Consider the following 14877-nt stretch of genomic DNA (forward strand, 5'->3'; position numbering starts at 1 on the left):
CCTTGGCTTACACATTCTAAGGGTTCAGTTAAGATGTAATTTTTGGCAATTACAGGCAGATTGCCTCACTCTCGCCTTCTGCTCCAAGAAACAAACATCAATCCATTGCTGTGAGAAGCAAGGCTTTTCTTCCACACTGGGAGAACCTAAGACTGTCATTTACATACCATAGATTAAGTCTCCTGAGAGACCAACAAAAATTGCCAAAGCTGACTGTATTTCAAGTCATCATGGTGGGGTATTGGGAAAAGTTTTCAATTAGCAATAATCACGCCTCGGTTAAACCTCATAGGCTACGATATTGCCACTGCGCAAAGTTGAAAGAACTGTTGTGACCAATGCCTTCCTGCTTCCAAAGCAGAGCTTGTTTAAGCTATGGTGAGTTACAAATTCTCACTAGCCCTCCCACACTGCTTCCAGGCATTCTGAGCTTCCACATTCTAAGGGCTCAGTTAAGATGAAATTTTTGGCAATTACAGGCAGATTGCCTCACTATCTCCTTCTGCTCCAGGCAACAAACATCAATCCATTGCTGTGAGAAGCAAGGCTTTTCTTCCACGCTGGGAGGAGCTAAGACTCTGTTATTTGCATACAATGGATTAAGTCTCCTGAGAGACCAACAAAAATTGCCAAAGCTGACTGTATTTCAAGTCATCATGGCGGGGTATTGGGAAAAGTTTTCAATTAGCAATAATCACGCCTCGGTTAAACCTCATGGACTATGATCTTGCCACTGCGCAAAGTTGAAAGAACTGTTGTGACCAATGCCTTCCCGCTTCCAAATCAGAGCTTGTTTAAGCTACGGTGAGTTACAAATTCTCAATAGCCCTTCCACACTGCTTCCAGGCATCCTGAGCTTCCACATTCTAAGAGCTCAGTTAAGATGAAATTTTTGGCCATTACAGGCAGATTGCCTCACTCTCTCCTTCTGCTCCAAGAAACAAACATCAATCCATTGCTGTGAGAAGCAAGGCTTTTCTTCCACACTGGGAGGACCTAAGACTGTCATTTGCATACCATAGATTAAGTCTCCTGAAAGACCAACAAAGATTGCCAAAGCTGACTGTATTTCAAGTCATCATGGCGGGGTATTGGGAAAAGTTTTCAATTAGCAATAATCACGCCTCGGTTAAACTTCATGGGCTACGATATTGTCACTGCGCAAAGTTGAAAGAACTGTTGTGACCAATGCCTTCCCGCTTCCAAATCAGAGCTTGTTTAAGCTATGGTGAGTTACAAATTCTCACTAGCCCTCCCACACTGCTTCCAGGCATTCTGAGCTTCCACATTCTAAGGGCTCAGTTAAGATGAAATTTTTGGCAATTACAGGCAGATTGCCTCACTCTCTCCTTCTGCTCCAGGCAACAAACATCAATCCATTGCTGTGAGAAGCAAGGCTATTCTTCCACGCTGGGAGGAGCTAAAACTCTGTTATTTGCATATCATAGATTAAGTCTCCTGAGAGACCAACAAAAATTGCCAAAGGTGACTGTATTTCAAGTCATCATGGCGGGGTATTGGAAAAAGTTTTCAATTAGCAATAATCACGCCTCGGTTAAACCTCATGGGCTACGATATTGTCACTGCAAAAAATTGAAAGAACTGTTGTGACCAATGCCTTCCCGCTTCCAAATCAGAGCTTGTTTAAGCTACGGTGAGTTACAAATTCTCAATAGCCCTTCCACACTGCTTCCAGGCATCCTGAGCTTCCACATTCTAAGGGCTCAGTTAAGATGAAATTTTTGGCCATTACAGGCAGATTGCCTCACTCTCTCCTTCTGCTCCAAGAAACAAACATCAATCCATTGCTGTGAGAAGCAAGGCTTTTCTTCCACACTGGGAGGACCTAAGACTGTCATTTGCATACCATAGATTAAGTCTCCTGAAAGACCAACAAAGATTGCCAAAGCTGACTGTATTTCAAGTCATCATGGCGGGGTATTGGGAAAAGTTTTCAATTAGCAATAATCACGCCTCGGTTAAACCTCATGGGCTACGATATTGTCACTGCGCAAAGTTGAAAGAACTGTTGTGACCAATGCCTTCCCGCTTCCAAATCAGAGCTTGTTTAAGCTACGGTGAGTTACAAATTCTCAATAGCCCTTCCACACTGCTTCCAGGCATCCTGAGCTTCCACATTCTAAGGGCTCAGTTAAGATGAAATTTTTGGCCATTACAGGCAGATTGCCTCACTCTTTCCTTCTGCTTCAGGCAACAAACATCAATCCATTGTTGTGAGAATCTAGGCTTTTCTTCCACGCTGGGTGGAGGTAAGACTCTGTTATTTGCATACAATGGATTAAGTCTCCTGAGAGACCAACAAAAATTGCCAAAGCTGACTGTATTTCAAGTCATCATGGCGGGGTATTGGGAAAAGTTTTCAACTAGCAATAATCCCGCCTCGGTTAAACCTCATGGGCTACGATATTGCCACTGCGCAAAGTTGAAAAAACTGTTGTGACCAATGCCTTCCTGCTTCCAAAGCAGAGCTTGTTTAAGCTACGGTGAGTTACAAATTCTCACTACGCCTCCCACACTGCTTCCAGGCATCCTGGGCTTCCACATTCTGAGGGCTCAGGAAAGATGTAATTTTTGGCAATTACAGGCAGATTGCCTCACTCTCGCCTTCTGCTCCAAGAAACAAACATCAATCCATTGCTGTGAGAAGCAAGGCTTTTCTTCCACACTGGGAGGACCTAAGACTGTCATTTACATACCATATATTAAGTCTCCTGAGAGACCAACAAAAATTGCCAAAGCTGACTGTATTTCAAGTCATCATGGCGGGGTATTGGGAAAAGTTTTCAACTAGCAATAATCCCGCCTCGGTTAAACCTCATGGGCTACAATATTGCCACTGCGCAAAGTTGAAGAAACTGTTGTGACCAATGCCTTCCTGCTTCCAAAGCAGAGCTTGTTTAAGCTACGGTGCGTTACAAATTCTCACTAGCCCTCCCACACTGCTTCCAGGCATTCTGAGCTTCCACATTCTAAGGGCTCAGTTAAGATGAAATTTTTGGCAATTACAGGCAGATTGCCTCACTCTTTCCTTCTGCTCCAGGCAACAAACATCAATCCATTGCTGTGAAAAGCAAGGCTATTCTTCCACGTTGGGAGGAGCTAAGACTCTGTTATTTGCATACCATAGATTAAGTCTCCTGAGAGACCAACAAAAATTGCCAAAGCTGACTGTATTTCAAGTCATCATGGCGGGGTATTGGGAAAAGTTTTCAATTAGCAATAATCACGCCTCGGTTAAACCTCATGGGCTACGATATTGCCACTGCGCAAAGTTGAAAGAACTGTTGTGACCAATGCCTTCCTGCTTTCAAAGCAGAGCTTGTTTAAGCTACGGTGAGTTACAAATTCTCACTAGCCCTCCCACACTGCTTCCAGGCATCCTGGGCTTCCACATTCTGAGGGCTCAGGAAAGATGTAATTTTTGGCAATTACAGGCAGATTGCCTCACTCTCGCCTTCTGCTCCAAGAAACAAACATCAATCCATTGCTGTGAGAAGCAAGGCTTTTCTTCCACACTGGGAGGACCTAAGACTGTCATTTGCATACCATAGATTAAGTCTCCTGAGAGACCAACAAAAATTGCCAAAGCTGACTGTATTACAAGTCATCATGGCGGGGTATTGGGAAAAGTTTTCAATTAGCAATAATCACGCCTCGGTTAAACCTCATGGGCTATGATATTGTCACTGCACAAAGTTGAAAGAACTGTTGTGACCAATGCCTTCCCGCTTCCAAATCAGAGCTTGTTTAAGCTACGGTGAGTTACAAATTCTCAATAGCCCTTCCACACTGCTTCCAGGCATCCTGAGCTTCCACATTCTAAGGGCTCAGTTAAGATGAAATTTTTGGCCATTACAGGCAGATTGCCTCACTCTCTCCTTCTGCTCCAAGAAACAAACATCAATCCATTGCTGTGAGAAGCAAGGCTTTTCTTCCACACTGGGAGGACCTAAGACTGTCATTTGCATTCCATGAATTAAGTCTCCTGAGAGACCAACAAAAATTGCCAAAGCTGACTGTATTCCAAGTCATTATGGCGGGGTATTGGGAAAAGTTTTCAATTAGCAATAATCACGCCTTGGATAAACCTCATGGGCAACAATATTGCCACAGCGCAAAGATGAAAGAACAGAAGTGACCAAGGGCTTCCCGCTTCCAGGGCAGAACATTTTAAGCCATGGTGAGTTACAAATCACCACTAGCCCTCCACGCTGCTTCCAGGCATCCTTGGCTTACACATTCTAAGGGTTCAGTTAAGATGTAATTTTTGGCAATTACAGGCAGATTGCCTCACTCTCGCCTTCTGCTCCAAGAAACAAACATCAATCCATTGCTGTGAGAAGCAAGGCTTTTCTTCCACACTGGGAGAAACTAAGACTGTCATTTACATACCATAGATTAAGTCTCCTGAGAGACCAACAAAAATTGCCAAAGCTGACTGTATTTCAAGTCATCATGGTGGGGTATTGGGAAAAGTTTTCAATTAGCAATAATCACGCCTCGGTTAAACCTCATAGGCTACGATATTGCCACTGCGCAAAGTTGAAAGAACTGTTGTGACCAATGCCTTCCTGCTTCCAAAGCAGAGCTTGTTTAAGCTATGGTGATTTACAAATTCTCACTAGCCCTCCCACACTGCTTCCAGGCATTCTGAGCTTCCACATTCTAAGGGCTCAGTTAAGATGAAATTTTTGGCAATTACAGGCAGATTGCCTCACTATCTCCTTCTGCTCCAGGCAACAAACATCAATCCATTGCTGTGAGAAGCAAGGCTTTTCTTCCACGCTGGGAGGAGCTAAGACTCTGTTATTTGCATACAATGGATTAAGTCTCCTGAGAGACCAACAAAAATTGCCAAAGCTGACTGTATTTCAAGTCATCATGGCGGGGTATTGGGAAAAGTTTTCAATTAGCAATAATCACGCCTCGGTTAAACCTCATGGACTATGATCTTGCCACTGCGCAAAGTTGAAAGAACTGTTGTGACCAATGCCTTCCTGCTTCCAAAGCAGAGCTTGTTTAAGCTACGGTGAGTTACAAATTCTCACTAGCCCTCCCACACTGCTTCCAGGCATTCTGAGCTTCCACATTCTAAGGGCTCAGTTAAGATGAAATTTTTGGCAATTACAGGCAGATTGCCTCACTCTCGCCTTCTGCTCCAAGAAACAAACATCAATCCATAGCTGTGAGAAGCAAGGCTTTTCTTCCACGCTGGGAGGAGCTAAGACTCTGTTATTTGCATACAATGGATTAAGTCTCCTGAGAGACCAACAAAAATTGCCAAAGCTTACTGTATTTCAAGTCATCATGGCGGGGTATTGGGAAAAGTTTTCAATTAGCAATAATCACTCCTCGGTTAAACCTCATAGGCTACGATATTGCCACTGCGCAAAGTTGAAAGAACTGTTGTGGCCAATGCCTTCCTGCATCCAAAGCAGAGCTTGTTTAAGCTATGGTGAGTTACAAATTCTCACTAGCCCTCCCACACTGCTTCCAGGCATTCTGAGCTTCCACATTCTAAGGGATCAGTTAAGATGAAATTTTTGGCAATTACAGGCAGATTGCCTCACTCTCTCCTTCTGCTCCAGGCAACAAACATCAATCCATTGCTGTGAGAAGCAAGGCTATACTTCCACGCTGGGAGGAGCTAAGACTCTGTTATTTGCATACCATAGATTAAGTCTCCTGAGAGACCAACAAAAATTGCCAAAGCTGACTGTATTTCAAGTCATCATGGCGGGGTATTGGGAAAAGTTTTCAATAAGCAATAATCACGCCTTGGATAAACCTCATGGGCAACAATATTGCCACAGCGCAAAGATGAAAGAACAGAAGTGACCAAGGGCTTCCCGCTTCCAGGGCAGAACATTTTAAGCCATGGTGAGTTACAAATCACCACTAGCCCTCCACGCTGCTTCCAGGCATCCTTGGCTTACACATTCTAAGGGTTCTGTTAAGATGTAATTTTTGGCAATTACAGGCAGATTGCCTCACTCTCGCCTTCTGCTCCAAGAAACAAACATCAATCCATTGCTGTGAGAAGCAAGGCTTTTCTTCCACACTGGGAGGACCTAAGACTGTCATTTACCTACCATAGATTAAGTCTCCTGAGAGACCAACAAAAATTGCCAAAGCTGACTGTATTTCAAGTCATCATGGCGGGGTATTGGGAAAAGTTTTCAACTAGCAATAATCCCGCCTCGGTTAAACCTCATGGGCTACAATATTGCCACTGCGCAAAGTTGAAGAAATTGTTGTGACCAATGCCTTCCTGCTTCCAAAGCAGAGCTTGTTTAAGCTACGGTGAGTTACAAATTCTCACTAGCCCTCCCACACTGCTTCCAGGCATCCTGGGCTTCCACATTCTGAGGGCTCAGGAAAGATGTAATTTTTGGCAATTACAGGCAGATTGCCTCACTCTCGCCTTCTGCTCCAAGAAACAAACATCAATCCATTGCTGTGAGAAGCAAGGCTTTTCTTCCACACTGGGAGGACCTAAGACTGTCATTTGCATACCATAGATTAAGTCTCCTGAGAGACCAACAAAAATTGCCAAAGCTGACTGTATTACAAGTCATCATGGCGGGGTATTGGGAAAAGTTTTCAATTAGCAATAATCACGCCTCGGTTAAACCTCATGGGCTATGATATTGTCACTGCACAAAGTTGAAAGAACTGTTGTGACCAATGCCTTCCCGCTTCCAAATCAGAGCTTGTTTAAGCTACGGTGAGTTACAAATTCTCAATAGCCCTTCCACACTGCTTCCAGGCATCCTAAGCTTCCACATTCTAAGGGCTCAGTTAAGATGAAATTTTTGGCCATTACAGGCAGATTGCCTCACTCTCTCCTTCTGCTCCAAGAAACAAACATCAATCCATTGCTGTGAGAAGCAAGGCTTTTCTTCCACACTGGGAGGACCTAAGACTGTCATTTGCATTCCATGAATTAAGTCTCCTGAGAGACCAACAAAAATTGCCAAAGCTGACTGTATTCCAAGTCATTATGGCGGGGTATTGGGAAAAGTTTTCAATTAGCAATAATCACGCCTTGGATAAACCTCATGGGCAACAATATTGCCACAGCGCAAAGATGAAAGAACAGAAGTGACCAAGGGCTTCCCGCTTCCAGGGCAGAACATTTTAAGCCATGGTGAGTTACAAATCACCACTAGCCCTCCACGCTGCTTCCAGGCATCCTTGGCTTACACATTGTAAGGGTTCAGTTAAGATGTAATTTTTGGCAATTACAGGCAGATTGCCTCACTCTCGCCTTCTGCTCCAAGAAACAAACATCAATCCATTGCTGTGAGAAGCAAGGCTTTTCTTCCACACTGGGAGAACCTAAGACTGTCATTTACATACCATAGATTAAGTCTCCTGAGAGACCAACAAAAATTGCCAAAGCTGACTGTATTTCAAGTCATCATGGTGGGGTATTGGGAAAAGTTTTCAATTAGCAATAATCACGCCTCGGTTAAACCTCATAGGCTACGATATTGCCACTGCGCAAAGTTGAAAGAACTGTTGTGACCAATGCCTTCCTGCTTCCAAAGCAGAGCTTGTTTAAGCTATGGTGAGTTACAAATTCTCACTAGCCCTCCCACACTGCTTCCAGGCATTCTGAGCTTCCACATTCTAAGGGCTCAGTTAAGATGAAATTTTTGGCAATTACAGGCAGATTGCCTCACTATCTCCTTCTGCTCCAGGCAACAAACATCAATCCATTGCTGTGAGAAGCAAGGCTTTTCTTCCACGCTGGGAGGAGCTAAGACTCTGTTATTTGCATACAATGGATTAAGTCTCCTGAGAGACCAACAAAAATTGCCAAAGCTGACTGTATTTCAAGTCATCATGGCGGGGTATTGGGAAAAGTTTTCAATTAGCAATAATCACGCCTCGGTTAAACCTCATGGACTATGATCTTGCCACTGCGCAAAGTTGAAAGAACTGTTGTGACCAATGCCTTCCTGCTTCCAAAGCAGAGCTTGTTTAAGCTACGGTGAGTTACAAATTCTCACTAGCCCTCCCACACTGCTTCCAGGCATTCTGAGCTTCCACATTCTAAGGGCTCAGTTAAGATGAAATTTTTGGCAATTACAGGCAGATTGCCTCACTCTCGCCTTCTGCTCCAAGAAACAAACATCAATCCATAGCTGTGAGAAGCAAGGCTTTTCTTCCACGCTGGGAGGAGCTAAGACTCTGTTATTTGCATACAATGGATTAAGTCTCCTGAGAGACCAACAAAAATTGCCAAAGCTGACTGTATTTCAAGTCATCATGGCGGGGTATTGGGAAAAGTTTTCAATTAGCAATAATCACGCCTCGGTTAAACCTCATAGGCTACGATATTGCCACTGCGCAAAGTTGAAAGAACTGTTGTGACCAATGCCTTCCTGCATCCAAAGCAGAGCTTGTTTAAGCTATGGTGAGTTACAAATTCTCACTAGCCCTCCCACACTGCTTCCAGGCATTCTGAGCTTCCACATTCTAAGGGATCAGTTAAGATGAAATTTTTGGCAATTACAGGCAGATTGCCTCACTCTCTCCTTCTGCTCTAGGCAACAAACATCAATCCATTGCTGTGAGAAGCAAGGCTATACTTCCACGCTAGGAGGAGCTAAGACTCTGTTATTTGCATACCATAGATTTAGTCTCCTGAGAGACCAACAAAAATTGCCAAAGCTGACTGTATTTCAAGTCATCATGGCGGGGTATTGGGAAAAGTTTTCAATTAGCAATAATCGCGCCTCGGTTAAACCTCATGGGCTACGATATTGCCACTGCGCAAAGTTGAAAGAAATGTTATGACCAATGCCTTCCTGCTTTCAAAGCAGAACTTGTTTAAGCTACGGTGAGTTACAAATTCTCACTAGCCCTCCCACACTGCTTCCAGGCATCCTGGGCTTCCACATTCTGAGGGCTCAGGAAAGATGTAATTTTTGGCAATTACAGGCAGATTGCCTCACTCTCGCCTTATGCTCCAAGAAACAAACATCAATCCATTGCTGTGAGAAGCAAGGCTTTTCTTCCACACTGGGAGAAGCTAAGACTGTCATTTGCATTCCATGAATTAAGTCTCCTGAGAGACCAACAAAAATTGCCAAAGCTGACTGTATTTCACGTCATCATGGCGGGGTATTGGGAAAAATTTTCAATTAGCAATGATAAGCCTCGGTTAAACCTCATAGGCTACGATATTGCCACATCGCAAAGATGAAGGAACAGAAGTGATCAAGGGCTTCCCGCTTCCAAGGCAGAACTTGTTTAAGCTATGGTGAGTTCCAAATCACCACTAGCCCTCCCACGCTGCTTCCAGACATGCTGGGCTTCCACATGCTAAGGGATCAGGAAAAACAATTTTTGGCAATTACAGGCAGATTGCCTCACTCTCTCCTTCTGCTCCAGGAAACACACATCAATCCACTGCTGTGAGAAGCAAGGCTTTTCTTCCACGCTGGCAGGAGCTAAGACTGTCATTTGCATACCATGGATTAAGTCTCCTGAGAGACCAACAAAAATTGCCAAAGCTGACTGTATTTCAAGTCATCATGGCGGGGTATTGGGAAAAGTTTTCAATAAGCAATAATCACGCCTTGGATAAACCTCATGGGCAACAATATTGCCACAGCGCAAAGATGAAAGAACAGAAGTGACCAAGGGCTTCCCGCTTCCAGGGCAGAACATTTTAAGCCATGGTGAGTTACAAATCACCACTAGCCCTCCACGCTGCTTCCAGGCATCCTTGGCTTACACATTCTAAGGGTTCAGTTAAGATGTAATTTTTGGCAATTACAGGCAGATTGCCTCACTCTCGCCTTCTGCTCCAAGAAACAAACATCAATCCATTGCTGTGAGAAGCAAGGCTTTTCTTCCACACTGGGAGGACCTAAAGGGGTTTTACACTAAGCAATATCGCTAGCAATATCGCTAAAACGTCACTGGTTTTGTGACGTTATAGCGATATTGCTAGCGATATCGCTATGTGTGATACTTACCTCCGACCGGCTCCCCCGCTGCTCATCGCTGATCGCGCGAGAATGTCCGGCTCCATTTCTCGTCGGGCGCTTCCTGCTGGGCTTCCTGCTGTGACGTCCAGCGATGTGTGGAGGCGGGCGGGAGGACGCCAGGATCGCTGTGTGTGAAAGGTAAGTATCGTCCGCTGCGTCGCTGCTGCATCGCTGTGAGATCATTCTGTATGAAAGCTCACTAGCGATCATTTAGCGATGCACCAGCGATCCTGACCGGGTCGGATCGCTGGTTGAATCGCTGGTGCATCGCTAAATGTAAAAGGGCCTTTAGACTGTCATTTACATACCATAGATTAAGTCTCCTGAGAGACCAACAAAAATTGCCAAAGCTGACTGTATTTCAAGTCATCATGATGGTGTATTGGGAAAAGTTTTCAATTAGCAATAATCACGCCTCGGTTAAACCTCATAGGCTACGATATTGCCACTGCGCAAAGTTGAAAGAACTGTTGTGACCAATGCCTTCCTGCTTCCAAAGCAGAGCTTGTTTAAGCTATGGTGAGTTACAAATTCTCACTAGCCCTCCCACACTGCTTCCAGGCATTCTGAGCTTCCACATTCTAAGGGCTCAGTTAAGATGAAATTTTTGGCAATTACAGGCAGATTGCCTCACTCTCTCCTTCTGCTTCAGGCAACAAACATCAATCCATTGCTGTGAGAAGCAAGGCTATTCTTCCATGCTGGGAGGAGCTAAGACTCTGTTATTTGCATACCATAGATTAAGTCTCCTGAGAGACCAACAAAAATTGCCAAAGCTGACTGTATTTCAAGTCATCATGGCGGGGTATTGGGAAAAGTTTTCAATTAGCAATAATCACACCTCGGTTAAACCTCATGGGCTACGATATTGCCACTGCGCAAAGTTGAAAGAACTGTTGTGACCAATGCCTTCCTGCTTTCAAAGCAGAGCTTGTTTAAGCTACGGTGAGTTACAAATTCTCACTAGCCCTCCCACACTGCTTCCAGGCATCCTGGGCTTCCACATTCTGAGGGCTCAGGAAAGATGTAATTTTTGGCAATTACAGGCAGATTGCCTCACTCTCGCCTTCTGCTCCAAGAAACAAACATCAATCCATTGCTGTGAGAAGCAAGGCTTTTCTTCCACACTGGGAGAAGCTAAGACTGTCATTTGCATTCCATGAATTAAGTCTCCTGAGAGACCAACAAAAATTGCCAAAGCTGACTGTATTCCAAGTCATCATGGCGGGGTATTGGGAAAAGTTTTCAATTAGCAATAATCACGCCTTGGATATACCTCATGGGCAACAATATTGCCACTGCGCAAAGATGAAAGAACAGAAGTGACCAAGGGCTTCCCGATTCCAGGGCAGAACATTTTAAGCCATGGTGAGTTACAAATCACCACTAGCCCTCCACGCTGCTTCCAGGCATCCTTGGCTTACACATTCTAAGGGTTCAGTTAAGATGTAATTTTTGGCAATTACAGGCAGATTGCCTCACTCTCGCCTTCTGCTCCAAGAAACAAACTTCAATCCATTGCTGTGAGAAGCAAGGCTTTTCTTCCACACTGGGAGAACCTAAGACTGTCATTTACATAACATAGATTAAGTCTCCTGAGAGACCAACAAAAATTGCCAAAGCTGACTGTATTTCAAGTCATCATGGTGGGGTATTGGGAAAAGTTTTCAATTAGCAATAATCACGCCTCGGTGAAACCTCATAGGCTACGATATTGCCACTGCGCAAAGTTGAAAGAACTGTTGTGACCAATGCCTTCCTGCTTCCAAAGCAGAGCTTGTTAAAGCTATGGTGAGTTACAAATTTTCACTAGCCCTCCCACACTGCTTCCAGGCATTCTGAGCTTCCACATTCTAAGGGCTCAGTTAAGATGAAATTTTTGGCAATTACAGGCAGATTGCCTCACTCTCTCCTTCTGCTCCAGGCAACAAACATCAATCCATTGCTGTGAGAAGCAAGGCTATTCTTCCACGCTGGGAGGAGCTAAAACTCTGTTATTTGCATATCATAGATTAAGTCTCCTGAGAGACCAACAAAAATTGCCAAAGGTGACTGTATTTCAAGTCATCATGGCGGGGTATTGGAAAAAGTTTTCAATTAGCAATAATCACGCCTCGGTTAAACCTCGTGGGCTACGATATTGTCACTGCACAAAGTTGAAAGAACTGTTGTGACCAATGCCTTCCCGCCTCCAAATCAGAGCTTGTTTAAGCTACGGTGAGTTACAAATTCTCAATAGCCCTTCCACACTGCTTCCAGGCATCCTGAGCTTCCACATTCTAAGAGCTCAGTTAAGATGAAATTTTTGGCCATTACAGGCAGATTGCCTCACTCTCTCCTTCTGCTCCAAGAAACAAACATCAATCCATTGCTGTGAGAAGCAAGGCTTTTCTTCCACACTGGGAGGACCTAAGACTGTCATTTGCATACCATAGATTAAGTCTCCTGAAAGACCAACAAAGATTGCCAAAGCTGACTGTATTTCAAGTCATCATGGCGGGGTATTGGGAAAAGTTTTCAATTAGCAATAATCACGCCTCGGTTAAACCTCATGGGCTACGATATTGTCACTGCGCAAAGTTGAAAGAACTGTTGTGACCAATGCCTTCCCGCTTCCAAATCAGAGCTTGTTTAAGCTACGGTGAGTTACAAATTCTCAATAGCCCTTCCACACTGCTTCCAGGCATCCTGAGCTTCCACATTCTAAGGGCTCAGTTAAGATGAAATTTTTGGCCATTACAGGCAGATTGCCTCACTCTTTCCTTCTGCTTCAGGCAACAAACATCAATCCATTGTTGTGAGAATCTAGGCTTTTCTTCCACGCTGGGTGGAGGTAAGACTCTGTTATTTGCATACAATGGATTAAGTCTCCTGAGAGACCAACAAAAATTGCCAAAGCTGACTGTATTTCAAGTCATCATGGCGGGGTATTGGGAAAAGTTTTCAACTAGCAATAATCCCGCCTCGGTTAAACCTCATGGGCTACGATATTGCCACTGCGCAAAGTTGAAAAAACTGTTGTGACCAATGCCTTCCTGCTTCCAAAGCAGAGCTTGTTTAAGCTACGGTGAGTTACAAATTCTCACTACGCCTCCCACACTGCTTCCAGGCATCCTGGGCTTCCACATTCTGAGGGCTCAGGAAAGATGTAATTTTTGGCAATTACAGGCAGATTGCCTCACTCTCGCCTTCTGCTCCAAGAAACAAACATCAATCCATTGCTGTGAGAAGCAAGGCTTTTCTTCCACACTGGGAGGACCTAAGACTGTCATTTACATACCATAGATTAAGTCTCCTGAGAGACCAACAAAAATTGCCAAAGCTGACTGTATTTCAAGTCATCATGGCGGGGTATTGGGAAAAGTTTTCAACTAGCAATAATCCCGCCTCGGTTAAACCTCATGGGCTACGATATTGCCACTGCGCAAAGTTGAAGAAACTGTTGTGACCAATGCCTTCCTGCTTCCAAAGCAGAGCTTGTTTAAGCTACGGTGAGTTACAAATTCTCACTAGCCCTCCCACACTGCTTCCAGGCATCCAGGGCTTCCACATTCTGAGGGCTCAGGAAAGATGTAATTTTTGGCAATTACAGGCAGATTGCCTCACTCTCGCCTTCTGCTCCAAGAAACAAACATCAATCCATTGCTGTGAGAAGCAAGGCTTTTCTTCCACACTGGGAGGACCTAAGACTGTCATTTGCATACCATAGATTAAGTCTCCTGAGAGACCAACAAAAATTGCCAAAGCTGACTGTATTCCAAGTCATTATGGCGGGGTATTGGGAAAAGTTTTCAATTAGCAATAATCACGCCTTGGATAAACCTCATGGGCAACAATATTGCCACAGCGCAAAGATGAAAGAACAGAAGTGACCAAGGGCTTCCCGCTTCCAGGGCAGAACATTTTAAGCCATGGTGAGTTACAAATCACCACTAGCCCTCCACGCTGCTTCCAGGCATCCTTGGCTTACACATTCTAAGGGTTCAGTTAAGATGTAATTTTTGGCAATTACAGGCAGATTGCCTCACTCTCGCCTTCTGCTCCAAGAAACAAACATCAATCCATTGCTGTGAGAAGCAAGGCATTTCTTCCACACTGGGAGAACCTAAGACTGTCATTTACATACCATAGATTAAGTCTCCTGAGAGACCAACAAAAATTGCCAAAGCTGACTGTATTTCAAGTCATCATGGTGGGGTATTGGGAAAAGTTTTCAATTAGCAATAATCACGCCTCGGTTAAACCTCATAGGCTACGATATTGCCACTGCGCAAAGTTGAAAGAACTGTTGTGACCAATGCCTTCCTGCTTCCAAAGCAGAGCTTGTTTAAGCTATGGTGAGTTACAAATTCTCACTAGCCCTCCCACACTGCTTCCAGGCATTCTGAGCTTCCACATTCTAAGGGCTCAGTTAAGATGAAATTTTTGGCAATTACAGGCAGATTGCCTCACTATCTCCTTCTGCTCCAGGCAACAAACATCAATCCATTGCTGTGAGAAGCAAGGCTTTTCTTCCACGCTGGGAGGAGCTAAGACTCTGTTATTTGCATACAATGGATTAAGTCTCCTGAGAGACCAACAAAAATTGCCAAAGCTGACTGTATTTCAAGTCATCATGGCGGGGCATTGGGAAAAGTTTACAATTAGCAATAATCACGCCTCGGTTAAACCTCATGGACTATGATCTTGCCACTGCGCAAAGTTGAAAGAACTGTTGTGACCAATGCCTTCCTGCTTCCAAAGCAGAGCTTGTTTAAGCTACGGTGAGTTACAAATTCTCACTAGCCCTCCCACACTGCTTCCAGGCATCCTGGGCTTCCACATTCTGAGGGCTCAGGAAAGATGTAAT

General features: G+C 44.3%; 34 non-coding genes across 34 annotated transcripts; all 34 read right to left on the reverse strand.

Moving 5' to 3' along the window:
- Positions 1-178: 178 nt before the first annotated feature.
- Positions 179-319, reverse strand: LOC141060906 (U4 spliceosomal RNA). The gene has a single exon (XR_012222817.1). It is a non-coding gene; the product is annotated as a U4 spliceosomal RNA (small nuclear RNA).
- Positions 320-604: 285 nt separating this feature from the next.
- Positions 605-745, reverse strand: LOC141061119 (U4 spliceosomal RNA). The gene has a single exon (XR_012223011.1). It is a non-coding gene; the product is annotated as a U4 spliceosomal RNA (small nuclear RNA).
- Positions 746-1028: 283 nt separating this feature from the next.
- On the reverse strand, positions 1029-1169 carry LOC141062045 (U4 spliceosomal RNA). The gene has a single exon (XR_012223849.1). It is a non-coding gene; the product is annotated as a U4 spliceosomal RNA (small nuclear RNA).
- A 285-nt stretch (positions 1170-1454) lies between these two features.
- On the reverse strand, positions 1455-1595 carry LOC141061780 (U4 spliceosomal RNA). Its single transcript, XR_012223609.1, has one exon. It is a non-coding gene; the product is annotated as a U4 spliceosomal RNA (small nuclear RNA).
- A 283-nt stretch (positions 1596-1878) lies between these two features.
- LOC141061540 (U4 spliceosomal RNA) lies at positions 1879-2019 on the reverse strand. The gene has a single exon (XR_012223392.1). It is a non-coding gene; the product is annotated as a U4 spliceosomal RNA (small nuclear RNA).
- Positions 2020-2304: 285 nt separating this feature from the next.
- LOC141062973 (U4 spliceosomal RNA) lies at positions 2305-2445 on the reverse strand. Its single transcript, XR_012224668.1, has one exon. It is a non-coding gene; the product is annotated as a U4 spliceosomal RNA (small nuclear RNA).
- Positions 2446-2728: 283 nt separating this feature from the next.
- LOC141061077 (U4 spliceosomal RNA) lies at positions 2729-2869 on the reverse strand. The gene has a single exon (XR_012222973.1). It is a non-coding gene; the product is annotated as a U4 spliceosomal RNA (small nuclear RNA).
- Positions 2870-3154: 285 nt separating this feature from the next.
- LOC141062225 (U4 spliceosomal RNA) lies at positions 3155-3295 on the reverse strand. Its single transcript, XR_012224013.1, has one exon. It is a non-coding gene; the product is annotated as a U4 spliceosomal RNA (small nuclear RNA).
- Positions 3296-3578: 283 nt separating this feature from the next.
- Positions 3579-3719, reverse strand: LOC141062834 (U4 spliceosomal RNA). The gene has a single exon (XR_012224543.1). It is a non-coding gene; the product is annotated as a U4 spliceosomal RNA (small nuclear RNA).
- A 283-nt stretch (positions 3720-4002) lies between these two features.
- On the reverse strand, positions 4003-4143 carry LOC141061914 (U4 spliceosomal RNA). The gene has a single exon (XR_012223730.1). It is a non-coding gene; the product is annotated as a U4 spliceosomal RNA (small nuclear RNA).
- A 281-nt stretch (positions 4144-4424) lies between these two features.
- Positions 4425-4565, reverse strand: LOC141060907 (U4 spliceosomal RNA). The gene has a single exon (XR_012222818.1). It is a non-coding gene; the product is annotated as a U4 spliceosomal RNA (small nuclear RNA).
- Positions 4566-4850: 285 nt separating this feature from the next.
- Positions 4851-4991, reverse strand: LOC141061121 (U4 spliceosomal RNA). The gene has a single exon (XR_012223013.1). It is a non-coding gene; the product is annotated as a U4 spliceosomal RNA (small nuclear RNA).
- A 285-nt stretch (positions 4992-5276) lies between these two features.
- LOC141061639 (U4 spliceosomal RNA) lies at positions 5277-5417 on the reverse strand. The gene has a single exon (XR_012223481.1). It is a non-coding gene; the product is annotated as a U4 spliceosomal RNA (small nuclear RNA).
- A 285-nt stretch (positions 5418-5702) lies between these two features.
- On the reverse strand, positions 5703-5843 carry LOC141061767 (U4 spliceosomal RNA). The gene has a single exon (XR_012223597.1). It is a non-coding gene; the product is annotated as a U4 spliceosomal RNA (small nuclear RNA).
- Positions 5844-6124: 281 nt separating this feature from the next.
- On the reverse strand, positions 6125-6265 carry LOC141061078 (U4 spliceosomal RNA). Its single transcript, XR_012222974.1, has one exon. It is a non-coding gene; the product is annotated as a U4 spliceosomal RNA (small nuclear RNA).
- Positions 6266-6548: 283 nt separating this feature from the next.
- Positions 6549-6689, reverse strand: LOC141062836 (U4 spliceosomal RNA). The gene has a single exon (XR_012224545.1). It is a non-coding gene; the product is annotated as a U4 spliceosomal RNA (small nuclear RNA).
- A 283-nt stretch (positions 6690-6972) lies between these two features.
- LOC141061915 (U4 spliceosomal RNA) lies at positions 6973-7113 on the reverse strand. Its single transcript, XR_012223731.1, has one exon. It is a non-coding gene; the product is annotated as a U4 spliceosomal RNA (small nuclear RNA).
- A 281-nt stretch (positions 7114-7394) lies between these two features.
- On the reverse strand, positions 7395-7535 carry LOC141060908 (U4 spliceosomal RNA). The gene has a single exon (XR_012222819.1). It is a non-coding gene; the product is annotated as a U4 spliceosomal RNA (small nuclear RNA).
- A 285-nt stretch (positions 7536-7820) lies between these two features.
- LOC141061122 (U4 spliceosomal RNA) lies at positions 7821-7961 on the reverse strand. The gene has a single exon (XR_012223014.1). It is a non-coding gene; the product is annotated as a U4 spliceosomal RNA (small nuclear RNA).
- Positions 7962-8246: 285 nt separating this feature from the next.
- LOC141061294 (U4 spliceosomal RNA) lies at positions 8247-8387 on the reverse strand. The gene has a single exon (XR_012223168.1). It is a non-coding gene; the product is annotated as a U4 spliceosomal RNA (small nuclear RNA).
- A 285-nt stretch (positions 8388-8672) lies between these two features.
- Positions 8673-8813, reverse strand: LOC141062268 (U4 spliceosomal RNA). Its single transcript, XR_012224052.1, has one exon. It is a non-coding gene; the product is annotated as a U4 spliceosomal RNA (small nuclear RNA).
- A 283-nt stretch (positions 8814-9096) lies between these two features.
- Positions 9097-9236, reverse strand: LOC141062530 (U4 spliceosomal RNA). The gene has a single exon (XR_012224288.1). It is a non-coding gene; the product is annotated as a U4 spliceosomal RNA (small nuclear RNA).
- Positions 9237-9517: 281 nt separating this feature from the next.
- LOC141061768 (U4 spliceosomal RNA) lies at positions 9518-9658 on the reverse strand. Its single transcript, XR_012223598.1, has one exon. It is a non-coding gene; the product is annotated as a U4 spliceosomal RNA (small nuclear RNA).
- A 689-nt stretch (positions 9659-10347) lies between these two features.
- LOC141061384 (U4 spliceosomal RNA) lies at positions 10348-10488 on the reverse strand. The gene has a single exon (XR_012223250.1). It is a non-coding gene; the product is annotated as a U4 spliceosomal RNA (small nuclear RNA).
- Positions 10489-10773: 285 nt separating this feature from the next.
- Positions 10774-10914, reverse strand: LOC141063044 (U4 spliceosomal RNA). Its single transcript, XR_012224732.1, has one exon. It is a non-coding gene; the product is annotated as a U4 spliceosomal RNA (small nuclear RNA).
- Positions 10915-11197: 283 nt separating this feature from the next.
- Positions 11198-11338, reverse strand: LOC141061557 (U4 spliceosomal RNA). Its single transcript, XR_012223407.1, has one exon. It is a non-coding gene; the product is annotated as a U4 spliceosomal RNA (small nuclear RNA).
- A 281-nt stretch (positions 11339-11619) lies between these two features.
- Positions 11620-11760, reverse strand: LOC141060952 (U4 spliceosomal RNA). Its single transcript, XR_012222859.1, has one exon. It is a non-coding gene; the product is annotated as a U4 spliceosomal RNA (small nuclear RNA).
- A 285-nt stretch (positions 11761-12045) lies between these two features.
- Positions 12046-12186, reverse strand: LOC141061627 (U4 spliceosomal RNA). Its single transcript, XR_012223470.1, has one exon. It is a non-coding gene; the product is annotated as a U4 spliceosomal RNA (small nuclear RNA).
- Positions 12187-12469: 283 nt separating this feature from the next.
- Positions 12470-12610, reverse strand: LOC141061541 (U4 spliceosomal RNA). Its single transcript, XR_012223393.1, has one exon. It is a non-coding gene; the product is annotated as a U4 spliceosomal RNA (small nuclear RNA).
- Positions 12611-12895: 285 nt separating this feature from the next.
- On the reverse strand, positions 12896-13036 carry LOC141062974 (U4 spliceosomal RNA). Its single transcript, XR_012224669.1, has one exon. It is a non-coding gene; the product is annotated as a U4 spliceosomal RNA (small nuclear RNA).
- A 283-nt stretch (positions 13037-13319) lies between these two features.
- LOC141062975 (U4 spliceosomal RNA) lies at positions 13320-13460 on the reverse strand. The gene has a single exon (XR_012224670.1). It is a non-coding gene; the product is annotated as a U4 spliceosomal RNA (small nuclear RNA).
- A 283-nt stretch (positions 13461-13743) lies between these two features.
- On the reverse strand, positions 13744-13884 carry LOC141061916 (U4 spliceosomal RNA). Its single transcript, XR_012223732.1, has one exon. It is a non-coding gene; the product is annotated as a U4 spliceosomal RNA (small nuclear RNA).
- A 281-nt stretch (positions 13885-14165) lies between these two features.
- On the reverse strand, positions 14166-14306 carry LOC141060909 (U4 spliceosomal RNA). Its single transcript, XR_012222820.1, has one exon. It is a non-coding gene; the product is annotated as a U4 spliceosomal RNA (small nuclear RNA).
- A 285-nt stretch (positions 14307-14591) lies between these two features.
- On the reverse strand, positions 14592-14732 carry LOC141061669 (U4 spliceosomal RNA). Its single transcript, XR_012223508.1, has one exon. It is a non-coding gene; the product is annotated as a U4 spliceosomal RNA (small nuclear RNA).
- Positions 14733-14877: the final 145 nt, after the last annotated feature.

This window comes from Dendrobates tinctorius, unplaced genomic scaffold, assembly GCF_039654945.1.
Source record: "Dendrobates tinctorius isolate UK_male_01 unplaced genomic scaffold, ASM3965494v1 ptg000245l, whole genome shotgun sequence".
NCBI classification, from domain to species: Eukaryota; Metazoa; Chordata; class Amphibia; order Anura; family Dendrobatidae; genus Dendrobates; species Dendrobates tinctorius.